Raw genomic sequence first — 14,304 nt, 5'->3', positions numbered from 1 at the left:
GGAACCAATATTAGAACCTAAATCTACTGTATTGTCTACCAGTTCAATTGTTTATTCCACTATACCATGTTGCCTTCCCAAAAGCAGCTTACAGATGAATACAACTATTTGCATGTTTCCCATCCTAATGTTCCTAAAATTTTGAGCTTTTCTTCAGTGATCATTCTTTTTATTGAAAGGATGTTTTGATTCTGTCTTCCTTTCTTGGATTCCACCTTTCTTTCATCTGTGGGCCTTTGCTGCCATTGCCCTGCTGAAACGGTAAACAAAGCTCCAGGTTCTTGTCTGATATCATCAAAGAAGGGGGAAAAAAGCAGTTCCTTGCACTTATGAAACAGGTTTCCTTCCTGGTTGGCACAGCCATCATTGCTTATGAAAGTAGCTACATCAAGAAATCTATACTATAATTCCTTAAGAATTGGGGCATAGTGAGGTTTTGTATTTCATCCTTCATTCTCACTGTTGCCTTTCACAAACACTGATTTCTGTTGGTCAACACTGAATCCCACCCTCACAACTCCTAGAACACTGAATCAGTCATCAAATTCCATTGCTTTTATTTCTGAACTCTCTCCCTTATCACTCCCTTTGAGAGCGGAGTTTCAATAGCAGTTCAACTCTTTTGAGACCTAGACTCTTCTACTCTAAATGGCTCTCTACCTCTATAATCTTCTAGCCTCAATCCTTCCAAAATGTGTCCATTTTATTTGGATGTCTTACAGCATAAGGCTTTAAAAATTTTTTTTAATTTATTTATTCATGAGAGACACAGAGACAGAGACAGAGAGGCAGAGACACAGGCAGATGGAGAAGCAGGCTCATGCAGGTAGCCTGATGTGGGACTCCATCCCGGGACTCCAGGATCATGCCCTGGGCCGAAGGCAGGCACTAAACCGCTGAGCCACCCAGGGATCCCCAGTATAAGGCTTTTGATTACTATTATTCGCTCCCCTCTTGACACTCTCAATTTCTTTGACTACAAAACCAACTTCCTCTCCTGGGACTTCCCCAACCGTCTGACTAATCTTTACCCTTCTTTGCAGACTCCTCTTCCTCTGCTAATCTCTTAAATATGGTACCCTCCCCTCTCCTCAATATACAAGCTCTGCTGACCAAATGCATTTACTCAGCCAGCACCTAACTGATCCCTCACAAAGCTACATCTACAGGCCAGATGTCTCTCTCACAGCTCACAGACAAAAATCTAGAGCTTCTCTGTCCAGTACAGAAGCCCTGATATATGAAGCTATTCAAATTCAAATTTAAATTAAGAACTTTTCACAAATGGTATCAAGATACAACCATTTCTACATTAAAATATCTCAATGCCTCTTATATGAATGTTTAAACCTGCTCTTCTATATAAATTTCCTTTCTGTCTCGTCTACAATAACCCTATTGCTACTGACATCATTCTCATAAACTTTACAATAGTCTCCCAGTTGATCTCCCTGCCCATATTCCTGCACATCCTCTCCCCACCAAAATTCATTTTTGCACAATGCATCCAAGGACCTCCTTCCAAAATGTAAATCTGGTTAAGTTCCTAGTAACAAGTTTCAGTGGTTTCCTAGTATTTATATAAGTTGACCACATGATATATCATCTAAACTAGATAATTTTGCTAATAATGGAGGATGCTATTAATAATTATGCTGCTACAATAGGACTAAAGTGGACCCTCTCAGGTAAACCAGTATGTATGGTCATCTTTTATAGAATCTAAATTTCTGAGCTTTTGAATAATCTAACCCCGTCTACCTTTTCAGCTCTGTAGGTCTACTTGCCATTCACCAAATGTAGTGTCCTATTACACTTCTGTGAATTTTGTTGTTCTGGTCTCTCAGTCCAGATTTCCTGTATTCTCCTTATCATGCCTGCTAAATTTTAAAAGATGAATATAAGCACTATATACACTATTATTTTTTTAAAATTTTAAGAGATGAATTTTAAAAGATAAATTTTAAAAGATGAATATACGCATTATATACACTATTATTTTTATATATATGTATTTCCTGCTTATGAAGTAGTATAAAATTCTCAGAGTAATTTGAAAAATGTAGAAAAGTTTTAAAAAGAACAAAAGCATCTACATTCTTACCACTGAGAGACAACCACAGTTAATATGCCATACTGTATTTTTCTCTATCCATGAATACACTTACAGTTTTCTTACCAAAAATTAATATTTACTATTTTATAATAGGCTATTTATGTGATATATTACTTATTTTCTCGTATCACAAGTATTCTTTTATAATATGAGTTTTAGTGAATAGACATTAATTCACTGTGTGAAGATAACACACAGTTTAGCTAATCTTGTGTTGGATATTGTTTGAAATTTATAAAATTTTTAAATAAATATGTTTTCTCACAATAAAAGCAATTCATATTAACTGAAGACTTTGGCAAGGAAAATGCACAAAGAAGAAAAGAGATTTATCATACTCTGAAAAATTATTTGCATGGCATTTGAAAGATAAGTCTATAAAAACATATTTCTGCAATTGCTATTAAGTCAATGTAAAATATCACATTTCTAGAAATACGGACATGCAAATCTTCAAGAATGCAAATACTGTATAAAGGTAGCTTTGTCAACAGCTATGAATATTTTTTCTCTTAATATCTAATGCTGCTACTAAGCTTAATGCTTATAAACATATACATGTTAAAGATGTTTGTGAAAAATGCTTCTTAAGGTATGTAGCAGCATTCCAGGAATTCTACCTATGAACATTAAGGTGAAATGTAACCTTTCTGAAAATCTCCACTGCATTTTAGTCACAGATGAAATAGAGAGAGATTCATTTTTTAAAGTTATGCAGAATATCTGACCTGGGAATTTTTGAAAATATCAATTATTTATCTGAGAGAGGTTAGACTTAACCAAGCTTAATTGAACCTGAATTTGTGATCTAGGAAACAGAAACATGATTAATATATCACAGATATAGTAACCATTTGCTATTTCAGCAAGTGAAAGGTGGACTTGTGAATATATGAATGCCAGAACATGTGCCAAAATGCTACCATAATTTTATTACTTCTTGCTGTTCTGCTAATTTTAAAGTGACTTCATTTAATCTGAATCAAACTTTTAATATTCCACATCTTGGTACTTGTTTGGCAGGAAAATGTCACAAATGTATTCCTGTGGTCTGTGCACACTTAGCTATTGCAGAAATGTTTAACTATCTCCTTTCAAAAAAAAAGATATCAAAATATTTAGAAAAAAAGAGTGCCACCAGCTAGGATCCATGGTGACAATAATATTAACATGCAGCTGGATTTGGGAGGAAGTAGTTCAAATCTATAAAAACAGCTACAATTTTTCTCTACTCCAAGCCCTAAACGTACACGTATTATAAGACTCAGAAGTCATGGTTGAGAAAATACAACCTCCATAAGGGCAGTGGTTTAGCAAACTCATGCCAGCACGTAACCGTAGAGCCAACCAGCACCCATGCTTGCATAGGAGAAACTAAGAGTCACGGTGGCACCTCGCCATTCTGAACTGGGCTTTGAGGAAGAGCATGTAACTCACTTTTGTAGGTGTTTGGGTGCATCTGCAAAACATCAGGGGTAAGAGTGTAGCCTGCGGGTTATGCACACTTGCACAAACTAATTATAGAAACGTAGATGTGCCAAAAAACATACCTGAGTGTCTTTGGCCAAAGAAAGGAAAGAAAGAAAACTAAGTTGAATCTCAGACCAAAGCCGAACACACTGAAAGAACACTGGTTATTTGAGAGGATAGAGCCTCTGTGCGTCTACTAGTGCATCGAGGATGGCATGTGCTAACACAGGCATGAAAATAGATACTAATCCTCATGTTTAGGAGGTGAAAGCAAATCAGTTCAGATAAGTTACTCTACCCGAGTGTTCAGTTTAATTGAGGTCATTTCAGATTGCCAATTCAATATGTTGACAGGAAAAAAATCCAAACTAAAGTTTGCTGTAGTACAAGCCATGAGTCTCACTGGTTCTCACACAACAGCAGAGGTAGGAGCAGGTGATGAGCGATAACAGAGCTGATACCAGTTGGCTGGGCTACTGAGATTAAACACACAGCTGTCTTGGCACCAGCAAACAGGCAGCTCCTGCAACTTGCACTTTTCACCCTGAAATGTATAATTACTCCCTTGACTAGGGCACAATGCTAACCTTTCCTTCTACTTCATTTATTAACATTCTTTGTGCACAATTATTCACACAAATGCACTTTTTGCCCCTTAAGATGTAAATGTCATAGGTAAAACCAATATTTGTATAGATCAAACCATTTTCCTTTGGCTTCCAATATAAATTTTACAGATGAGGTCCATAGGCACACAAGCTAAGTTGGTGACCACTACAGGTAAGTAGAAGGTGTCATGCAATAACAGCCCTCTGTAGTTGCATAGAGCTTCACAGGTTTTAAGTCACTTTCACATACATGACTTTATTTCACACTCACAATAGCCTAGGAAATAGGGCAGAGTTATCATTTGTGTACCATTGAGTAAACTAATCTGGATCTAGAGATGTTTCATGTGTTGCTTAAGGGCCCATGACTAGTAACTATGCAGATTTTCTAACTCAGAGTTCAGCATTCTTTCCTCTACAGTGTAAACTAAACTGGATCACTGCTGTATTTTTTCAAAATATATATATTTCGAGATAAATTTCTCCATATGTTTCTATGCATAGACATCTAGATAAATTTCTGTATATACTACTTACATGTAGATATTTCTAGAAAGGAGAGATGTGTCTGCCTAAACTCTCTAATTCCATCCCTATATCAACACTAGAAGGAAACAGGAATATAATATTTCCTTTGAAGTCTGGGAGGATTGGGAGGAGGACCCTCTGCTCTGGCCACATGGAAAGAAATGCAGGAGGAACTAACTCTTCATCCTGGAAATACACACAGCATGAGTCATCTATTTTAATGTAACGACAATAGTCTCTATGCTCTGAAGTTACTTTATATACTCGGAGAAAGTTGGCAGAATAACCCCCAACCTACAAGTCAGGAACTTGGGCTATTGAAAGTTTTATTTAAATGACCTTTCCCTTTAACAAAGTCTGAATGTGAGGCTTCCTTCCATTCCTGCAGGCCTCAGGGTATAAGGAAAACAGGGTGTTGCAGGAATAAAGATGTCAATAAGAATTGAGTAAATAATAAAAACATTGATAATACCACAATAGATGATGTCCAAAGACAGTTAAAACTGGAAAATATCAAAAGAAGTAAGGGCAAGATTTCTCTTGGGTGTTTGAATTTCTAAATCTCTTAGGAATAATTTTTATTATCTGCAAAATCTTAAGAAATATTTAATTGTATTTGTCAATGCAACATCTATTGGAGCTTATGTCTTGTTTTATTTGGCACTTTAGTGAGGCACTTTTGCACAATTATGTCAACACATTGAGTTAGCCTTTGTCAAGAAAGGCAAGCATTTGAATCTTTGTCAGTCAAGCATTTCATTTTTAAAAAATGATCTGAGTCAAGAACAATAGACAACTATTCTTGGCTTCATTAGTGCCTTTATTTTGATCTTTTCCTTTTGACACTCTTTCTCAGGCACATCTGGGCAAGTCTAGTGACACTAAGCCCCATTTAAAGGATACCAAAAATTCCACAATGAAGTTCTCTCCACTTGACTGAAAGATTTTCACTCTCAGGAAGAGTGGAAATTGAATATGATTATCTTTCACTTTGAGATTCACTTATAATAGGAACAGGTGCATTGAAGCCAGATTGGGGTTAGTAATGAATGGGGAGAAAGTGCAGAGACTATTAGATTCAATATACAACCAAATTTAGCAGGAGTAAGGCAAAGAGGTTGACAGGGAGATGAAATCAAGAATAGATTAAATACCACAAATCTCATTAGTCCATACCTAATACAATGAACAGTAGATTCTGTTACATTTTGAAACAAAACACATTGAGAAGGGACCGTAAGTTTTAATTAATTAGAGTAACATTAGTTACTCTTAATTAGTTCGTATTTCCCAAAGTTAATAAACACTCAGAGATTATGTTTAATTCTCTGCTAATTAATATTAATGTTAGAAATGTTAAGAAAAAAGTCAATTTCTAGAAATAGTGTGCATGTGCCTTTCATGCTATCTGTATGTTTTAAATGGCTTCTTGCACAAGTGGAAATACTCTTAATTATTTTTAACTCTAGATGTAGTCGGAGACTCTGTTTCTTAAGAAGTGGAGTTAGAGAGACTACCTATGATGAGCCTTCAGAAAAATTTAATGTATATATTTGCCTAAGGAGGAATGACTTTATCACTCTTTCAAAAGAGTTGAGCACTACTAGGTATTTACCCAAAGGATACAAAAATACTGATTCGAAAGGACACATGCACCCTGATATTTATGATAGCATTATCAATAGCCAAATTATGGAAAGAGTCCAAATGTACATTGACTGATACGTGGATAAAGAAGTTATGATATATATACGTATGTGTGTGTGCATGTGTGTGTGTGTATAGTGGAATATTACTCAGCCATAAAAAAGAATGAAATATTGCCATTTGCAACAACATGGTTGGAGCTAGAGAGTATAATGCTAAGCAAAATAAATCAATTATGGAAATACAAATACCATATGATTTCACTCAAATGTGGAAAGAAACAAACAAAAAGATGAACGGGGTGGGGGAGAGAAGCAAACCATAAAACAAACTCTTATCCATAGAGAATACACTGAACATTGCTGGAGGGAAGGTGGGCTGAAGGATGGGTTACGTGGGTGATGGGTATTGAGGAGGGCACTGTGATAAGCACTGGTTATTTTCTGTTAGTGATGAATCACTAAACTCTACTCCTGAAACTAAGGTGAGACTACATGTTAACTAAATAAAATTTAAATTAAAAACCTGAAACAAAAATTAATATGTAAATACATAAAATTTAAAAACACAAAAAAACCCTTTGTTACTTTTAGAGACAAAATGCAAGAATCAAAATGGCTGCATTATATTCTTTTTATAATTGTTCTTTTTCTTAAAGCATTTGGAGACTTAAAATAGCACCTACCAATAACAACCATTTATGTTTTTCTCCTTGCTGGAATAGTTAAGTAACAGACTCTTCTATAAGACAGTGAAACTCCTCATGGGTAGGGGTCCCTTGTTGGTTGTGTTCATCAATGTAGACTCAGCTCTTATCAGAGTACCTGGAACATAATAAAAGTCCAATAAAGATTTGTAGAATAAATGAGTGATTAGACTGTATATTCAAACTGGCTTCTTGAATATCAAACATCTCTACACATCTTCAGAATGTATATGGTGAAGAAGGAGTGCAGGCTTTATAGGTAAACAAGGTTGAATTCTAATTTAAGCTAATCACCAAATGAAATGAGCCTCAGTTTCCCCTTATATAAAATGAGACTTATGCTCACTTTGCTTGACTGTAGTACAGATTACAGATATTGCACACACACACACACATGCACAAAGTCCAGCAGAATATCTGATATTTATTATATGTTCCATAAATTGAAGTTATCTTTACCATTTAATACCCAGATCATCAATTAAAGTAAGTTTAAAATGAAAAGCTTAGCCAACGCCTAGTGCAACCTCTCATAAATGAGAAAAATTAGTCTAGAAAGAGCAAGTGGTTTGCTGAAGAGTCAAAAATTAGTGCTCTTCAGAGAAATGAGGATCTGTACCAATCCCTGCTGAAGGATTTAAGATCAGATTTCACTGGATCTGTCCTCTATTTTTAACTGCACATACATTTGGCACAATTCAGCATATCTTTTTCTATTCCCCACAAAGCTAAATATATGTGGATAAGTTACTATCTCTTAATATTAATCTTAACTTCTTATATTTTTATACCTCCTCTGTCTCTGAAACCAGGTAAATAAACTTAGAAATTGTGCATGATGAATCAGTTCTCCAAGTGACTGCAGTATATACCAATTTAGATTGTTATGAATATTGGTTGAATTAAATTATTTCAATTTGTTTTTGATGTATTGCTTCAATTTTTTAAAGTTTAATTAAGAGTAAAATAGGAGCATCTGGGAGGCTGAGTTGGTTAAGCATCTGACTGTTGATTTTGGCTCGGGTCATGATCTCAGGGTCTGTGAATTTCATGCTCAGCAGGGAGTCTGCTTGAGATCCTTCCCTCTCTCTTTGCTAGTCCCCTCCACTCACTTGGCACACACACACTTTCTCTCTCTCTCTCTCTCATAAATAAATAAATCTTTTTTTAAAAGAGTAAAATAATGCTTGGTAAAATACTCCCTCATTTTATCAGAATACCAGAAAAACTCAATCTGTGCCTAAGGCAAGGTGTGGTAACATTAGGTGGCATCTTGCCACTGTACAGAGGCCTCAAATCATGCTACTCTTTTAGCAAATTGAAATTATCCTAATGGCTTGAAGATATCTGGAGAAGCCTTAGCCTCACCCATTTCTTAGCTTCTAGCAAAGCAGTCTCCTCTTGTGTCCCCTTCCTCCTTCAGACCTGCCTTCTCCACCCCCAGTGCATATCTTATTCCCACCTCTCTCATCACTATGTACTGATCCACTGTATGTGGTTAGGGGTCTGAACCATCAGCACATTCATTTACAGTCCACTACAAAGTCCAGCAGTGAAGCAAAGCAGTGGAAATACAAGGGTCCAGGACAGACTCTGTTCATGTCCTGTCATGCGGGGGTGATAGGCCTCAGCCGTATTTAGTTTCTTTGACTGAGGTTGCCTCATCTGTACATCAAGGGTAGTGAAAACATGGACTGTTACAGTTCCCTAAGGTTATTCAGAAGCTCCAAGTCTGAAAAAAGCACTGAAAACTGTAAGTGCTTCCCAAATATTGGTTGCTTTTAGGATTATTACCAAAGGATCTCTTTCCCCCCAGGCTTACTTTATAGGATAAAGTGGGGGTTGGTAACACTAAACTGATGAGCTACATTAGTGAGCACAAGTAATGAAAGTAAAGTATTTTAATCGGTTTGGGCTGCTAGAGTAAAATATCATACACTGGGCAGCTTGAACAGCAAACATTTATTTCTCACAGTTCTGGAGGCTATGAAGTCCAAGATCAGGGTACAAGCAGATCTGCTGTCTGGTGGGAGCCCCCTTCCTGGTTTGCAGTTGGCCACTTCTTTGCTGCATCTTTGCACGTGAAGAGAGAGCTCTTCTTGTCAGGACACTAATCCTACTATGTGGGCTCTACCCTTGTAACCTTACTTAACTTAATTGCTTCCTAAAAGCCCTGCCTCCTAATACCATCACATTGGGGGTTAAGGTTTCAACATGTGAATTTGGGGGGCACACATCCAGTCCTAACCACAAGGGGTCAAAATATTTTGAAATATCTGGGACACCACAATGTATGAACAACGGACCAAGCTGGAAGTGAGGTATGGAATTTCAATTCAGGCTCTATATCTTGCCCCATAAACTAGGAAAGTCACTTAGGAAATTAGCAATTAATTATGTGTCACGTACTATGTTAGGTATGTAATTCACATACGCTATTTCTAATCTTAAAATATTATAACAAGGTAATTAAAATTATCCTTACTTTGCAGATGAAGACATGGAGACTCTGAGTGGCTTAGTAGCATGCCTAAGATTACAAACATACTCAACAGTAGCCCCTCTAAGATTCAGACCTAGTTCTCTTTCTAAAATCCCTTCTTCCCTGACTCTATCATGCTATTGCTTTCCTCTGTGGTTGTCTTCTATGTGAGTTGAATGGTCAGTCTAAAAATTTTCTTAGGCCGCATTCAAATCTAAAATGTGATAATCGACTGTAGGTGATGAGTATTTGGACTTCTTAGATGAGCTATTAAAATAGCTCTAAATAAATTGACTTGTGTGCCTCTGAATAGATTGTAAGTGAACCAAGAATGTTAAGACACTTATCTCTCAGGCTTGTGGAGAGGAGACAGGGAAAGCTGGAACCCCTGGCCCCATCACTGGGAGTACCCTCTTCCATTTACTCCAGTTTGCCATGTGACTAAGACAATTTTTGGTGTGTCATGACCAAAAGTGTTTGGGAAGCTCTGTAATAATGAATCACATGACTACATATAACAGGGAGAGTATTCTGGTGCTTGAAACCAGAGAATCTATATAATTCAACTCATGTTGTGAGCCTGGAAATGACTTAGTTTCCCCAGAAAAAAAGCCATAGCATGATTTATACATTCTGCAACTTGTATAGTTGGAGGAGCAAATAAACTGTGCAAAGGCAGACACTGAGGGAGCCAAGAAAATTAAACATTGATCTTTTGAGCATTCCTAGGTAACCGTATTTATGTAAAAGTTTATTTAAACTAATAGTCTTGCTACATTTTTAAGCCTTTATTAAACTAGAAGATATGTGCCAAGTTCACCTACTACTGACCAACATGAGTTTTGAGTTCTGAGATGCAATATGAAATTCTACTTGATTCTAATCTTTTCTTTCCATTGATTCCAAAACTTCTAAAGTACATTGCACTGTAGAAATATGCAAAGTAGTTACCTAGGATGACCTAGTTGATGTTTAATAGTTTATCGAGCATGTACATCTCTGAAATATTAAGATTAGAATTCCTTGACAAATTATAAAGCTGGTATTTCCTCTTGGTTTAGAGGTGAGCTTCTACATTTTATAGCCAGAAACTGACCTTGACCCTTTTCATGAAACAGAACTGTGGAAGTATAGGCTGCTGTAGTTCCTATGATGCCCTTCTTTGCAGGCAGTCTTCCAGGGATGAGAAATACACTAAGGGACAAGAGAGAAAGATTCAAAAATACAGCATCCTGTGGGCAAAATATCATCCATGCAATTAATTAAAACTGCAACCTCTTCAGGGGACATGTGCCCCCCAAAATCAGCTATTTCAGAAAAAAATGCACCACATTGCTTCAGTCTAAGACAAGTAAATATGCTCACATTGCATGCAGAAGAAACCAAAATTCTCTACTACTTCTCTGTTTAGTCCATTGCCAGCCTATACCTTTGTTTGGGACATTAAGGCTTCACATAAAAATTTTCAGACTTGTCTTCTTCATGTTGAAAGTTAAGAGGAAGGTGGACTTTTTTCTAATAAACAATAGTAAATTTATTGATTTCATTTATGAGTCATAGATCACATTCTCTCTTAAATGCAATTCATTACTTAGGGTGTCCTAATATTATTTAAAAGTTTAAAGCTGGATGCTGCTATCTCTGTTAAATTTAGAAAAGAAAACCAGTAATTCATGACTACATCTATGGAAAATTTTCCTTTCATTGTCCAAACTCAAATTATTGCCTCATTTTGCATGTTGTCTTAAAAATGAGAAAGTTGATTAGAGACCAATGTTCACTATCCTTTAGAGCTTAAGCAAATTACAAAATGAAAATAAAATAGCTTTATGTAAATTTAAAAACATCTCTAATTTAGTTTCAAGTGTAAATATTTATTTTGAAAATATAAAATACAATAGCCTTTTGAATAAGGCCTCCAAGTTTATAAAAACCTTAATTGAGATTTTCTAGGGTAGAATATGAAAATTACACCCACCAACAGTTCTATAAAATAGAAGGTCTAGTAGGGCTCTTGCAAAGATAATACCAAGTCAAATAGCCAACAGAAAAGGCTCAATAAAAAACAACCACTATGCCACTGGGGTGTTTGTTTACTTTTGTTTTCTCTTTTCAGAGAGAAAGAGAAATGTTCTGGGGTTCTGGTAAACTCTGAGGTTTGTTTGAAGTGTTCCCCAAATGTGTCATGCTGTATCATGTCTAAATGCTTTTCAAGGTTGGTTCTCTCTTGAGCGCCCAGCACCTTCTTCTCCTGGCAAATTTAGATCCATCATTTAATGTCCAGTTCCAAAGAACCACCTCAAGAAAGCCTTTTTAGATACTGGTTAAACTGATCCATAGCATGGGCACAGTTCTATTCTAGCACTGCTTGTGACATTAGACCTCTCCCTGTGAGTAGAAACCAAGTTAAACTTTGTTTTTGCCATGAGTTTTTGGTAAGATTAAACATAACAAATGGAACCACCCAGCACAAACTTCTATGTTTTGTCTACACTGAGTAAATGCTTTCTGATGTCACTGCTATTGTTATGATTAGGCTGCAGGGCCTGCAGAGAGGGCAGCTAAACTGCAGCCAACACAGTCATACTGGGCTTATGCATGTAGCAGCACAGGTAGGTCACTCCCACATCCCTGGTCACTCAGGTCCTTCTCTCCCTCTCCTGTCTTCTAATTGTCACAGGGAATACTTAGAGGTGAAGTGATAGATCAACGAAGGGAACTTTATCCTGCATTTGGTTTTGCAGACATAGAATCAGGTACTTTTGTTCAGTTCTCACTGACTCCTGGGAGAATCCTGGGTTTACCTGGGATCTAGAAATAATGGTTTTCTTTTTGTTTTAATATATGATATGTGCTACTAATGTAATGATACATACTAATGTATGACAAATTGCAAATCAAATGATCATATTACTGAGTTGATATATTTAGAGAATTTAGACACTATTTATCTTTGCTAGTATTTGTTCTTAAATAAGGGGGGAAGTTTTTTCTTTACTTTTTTATATTAATTTCAGAGGTAGAATTTAGTGATTCATTACATCAAGTGTCCTCCTTAATGCCCATCACCCAATTACCCCATCCTGCCACTCATCTCCCCTCCAGCAACCCTCAGTTTGTTTTCTACAGTCTAGCATCTCTTATGGTTTGCCTCCCTCTCGATATTCATCTTATTTTATTTTTTCTTCTCTTCCGCTGTGTTTATTTGTTTTGTTTCTTAAATGCCACAGATGAATGAAATAATATATTTGTCTTTCTCTGACTGACTTCACTTAGCATAATAACCTCTAGTTCCATCCATGCCGCTGCACATGGCAAGATTTCATTCTTTCTGATGGCTGACTAATATTTTTTTGTATATACATACCAGATCTTCATCTGTTGATGGACATCCGGGCTCTTTCTATATTTTGGCTAAGGTGGACATTGCTGCTCTAACATTGGGGTGCAAGGTGCCCCTTCGAAACACTATGTTTGTATCCTTTGGATAAATACCTACTAGTGCAATTGCTGGGTTGTAGGGTAGTTCTATTTTTAACTTTTTTGAGGACCTTCCATACTATCTTCCAAGGTGCCTGCACCAGTTCGCATTTCCCACCAACTGTGTAAGAAAGTTCCCCTTTAGAAAAATGTTTTTATTTTTTTTACAAAAAAGAACCCCCCCCCCCAAAAAAAGTAAATATGTGAGGTGATGGGATGTGATAATTAACACAATTGTGGAAATCCTTCCACAGTGTATGTGTATATCAAATCTTCATGTACACTAAATATCCTGCAATTTTATTTGTCAGTTATACCTCAAGAAAGTGATGGAGGGAGAATCCAACCAAATAAAAAGTGACCAGTTAAGACAGTCTATTTGTTTGTTTTTAATAATACTTAATACCATAGGTATTTGGAAATATCTAAAAATTCAGGGATACCGACATCTGTGTCAGTTTATTGACCCAGTTAAAACCTACTTACATATTTTACTTGCATGCAGTATATAATTGTAAAGTAAGGAAGAGAATTTTGCATGTTATATGCAAGATTTATTCTTTATTCTACAGCCATATTAGTTGTATGCTTTTCTCTCAAAGTCACATGCACTAAACCGGTAATAAATGCCAGCCATATGTAAAATGGCATGTTTGAGGATCTCAAGGTTACAATGATATATCCCTGACTTCTAGAAACTTATGGTAGTTTAGCAATAGGTATTCCTTATCCTTGTATTTTTCCTGTTCCCTCTCTTTTTGGATAGTACATATGAAATTTAACTAGCAATTTTATAGGCCTATAAAATCATAAGCAGATTGACTCTCAATCTTTAAAGATTTTAAAAGGAATTGTAATGGTGGTGTACAGGCAAATATGGGTGTAAGAAAGTAATCTTTATCAGTTAATATCATCTCATCAGTTAACTAACATGCATTCAACAACTTCACCCTGACAAAGGTTAACGTGCTGCTAGCATTACCACAGTATCCGAGGCAAGTATTTACGGTGAAATTTAACATAGTGGTAGCTTCCCTGGCACCTGCACATATTGTCTTCTTGTTTTAGTCACTGTGTGGGGAGCATTCACTTTCTGTGTATTTGCTCAGTGGAAAATATGGTATGTTCTGTAGCCCCTTGCAGCACTTTTTTCGAAAGTGAAGCATTTTTTCCAGTAGAGTGTAAACCAATGCCACGTGACAGTAGGATTTCTACTAGGGTAAAATATCATAGATTTTCTCTGAGAAAAAGGACCTATATATGAAAC

The 14,304-nt window shown here is 36.3% G+C and overlaps 1 long non-coding RNA gene across 1 annotated transcript in view; it reads right to left on the bottom strand.

Annotated features, from left to right (window-relative positions):
* Nucleotides 1-14,304, bottom strand: part of LOC112934699 (uncharacterized) — a 76,068-nt gene that overhangs the window by 15,495 nt on the left and 46,269 nt on the right. Inside the window, exons 2-3 of the long non-coding RNA XR_011994973.1 lie at nt 10,654-10,751; nt 7,055-7,193 (exon numbers count right to left, since the gene is read on the bottom strand). This is a non-coding gene — a long non-coding RNA (uncharacterized lncRNA). The remainder of the gene's footprint in view (nt 1-7,054; nt 7,194-10,653; nt 10,752-14,304) is intronic.

The sequence above is a fragment of the Vulpes vulpes genome, chromosome 10 (genome assembly GCF_048418805.1).
Source record: "Vulpes vulpes isolate BD-2025 chromosome 10, VulVul3, whole genome shotgun sequence".
Lineage (NCBI taxonomy): Eukaryota > Metazoa > Chordata > Mammalia > Carnivora > Canidae > Vulpes > Vulpes vulpes.
This window is presented reverse-complemented; position numbering and strand designations above follow the sequence as displayed.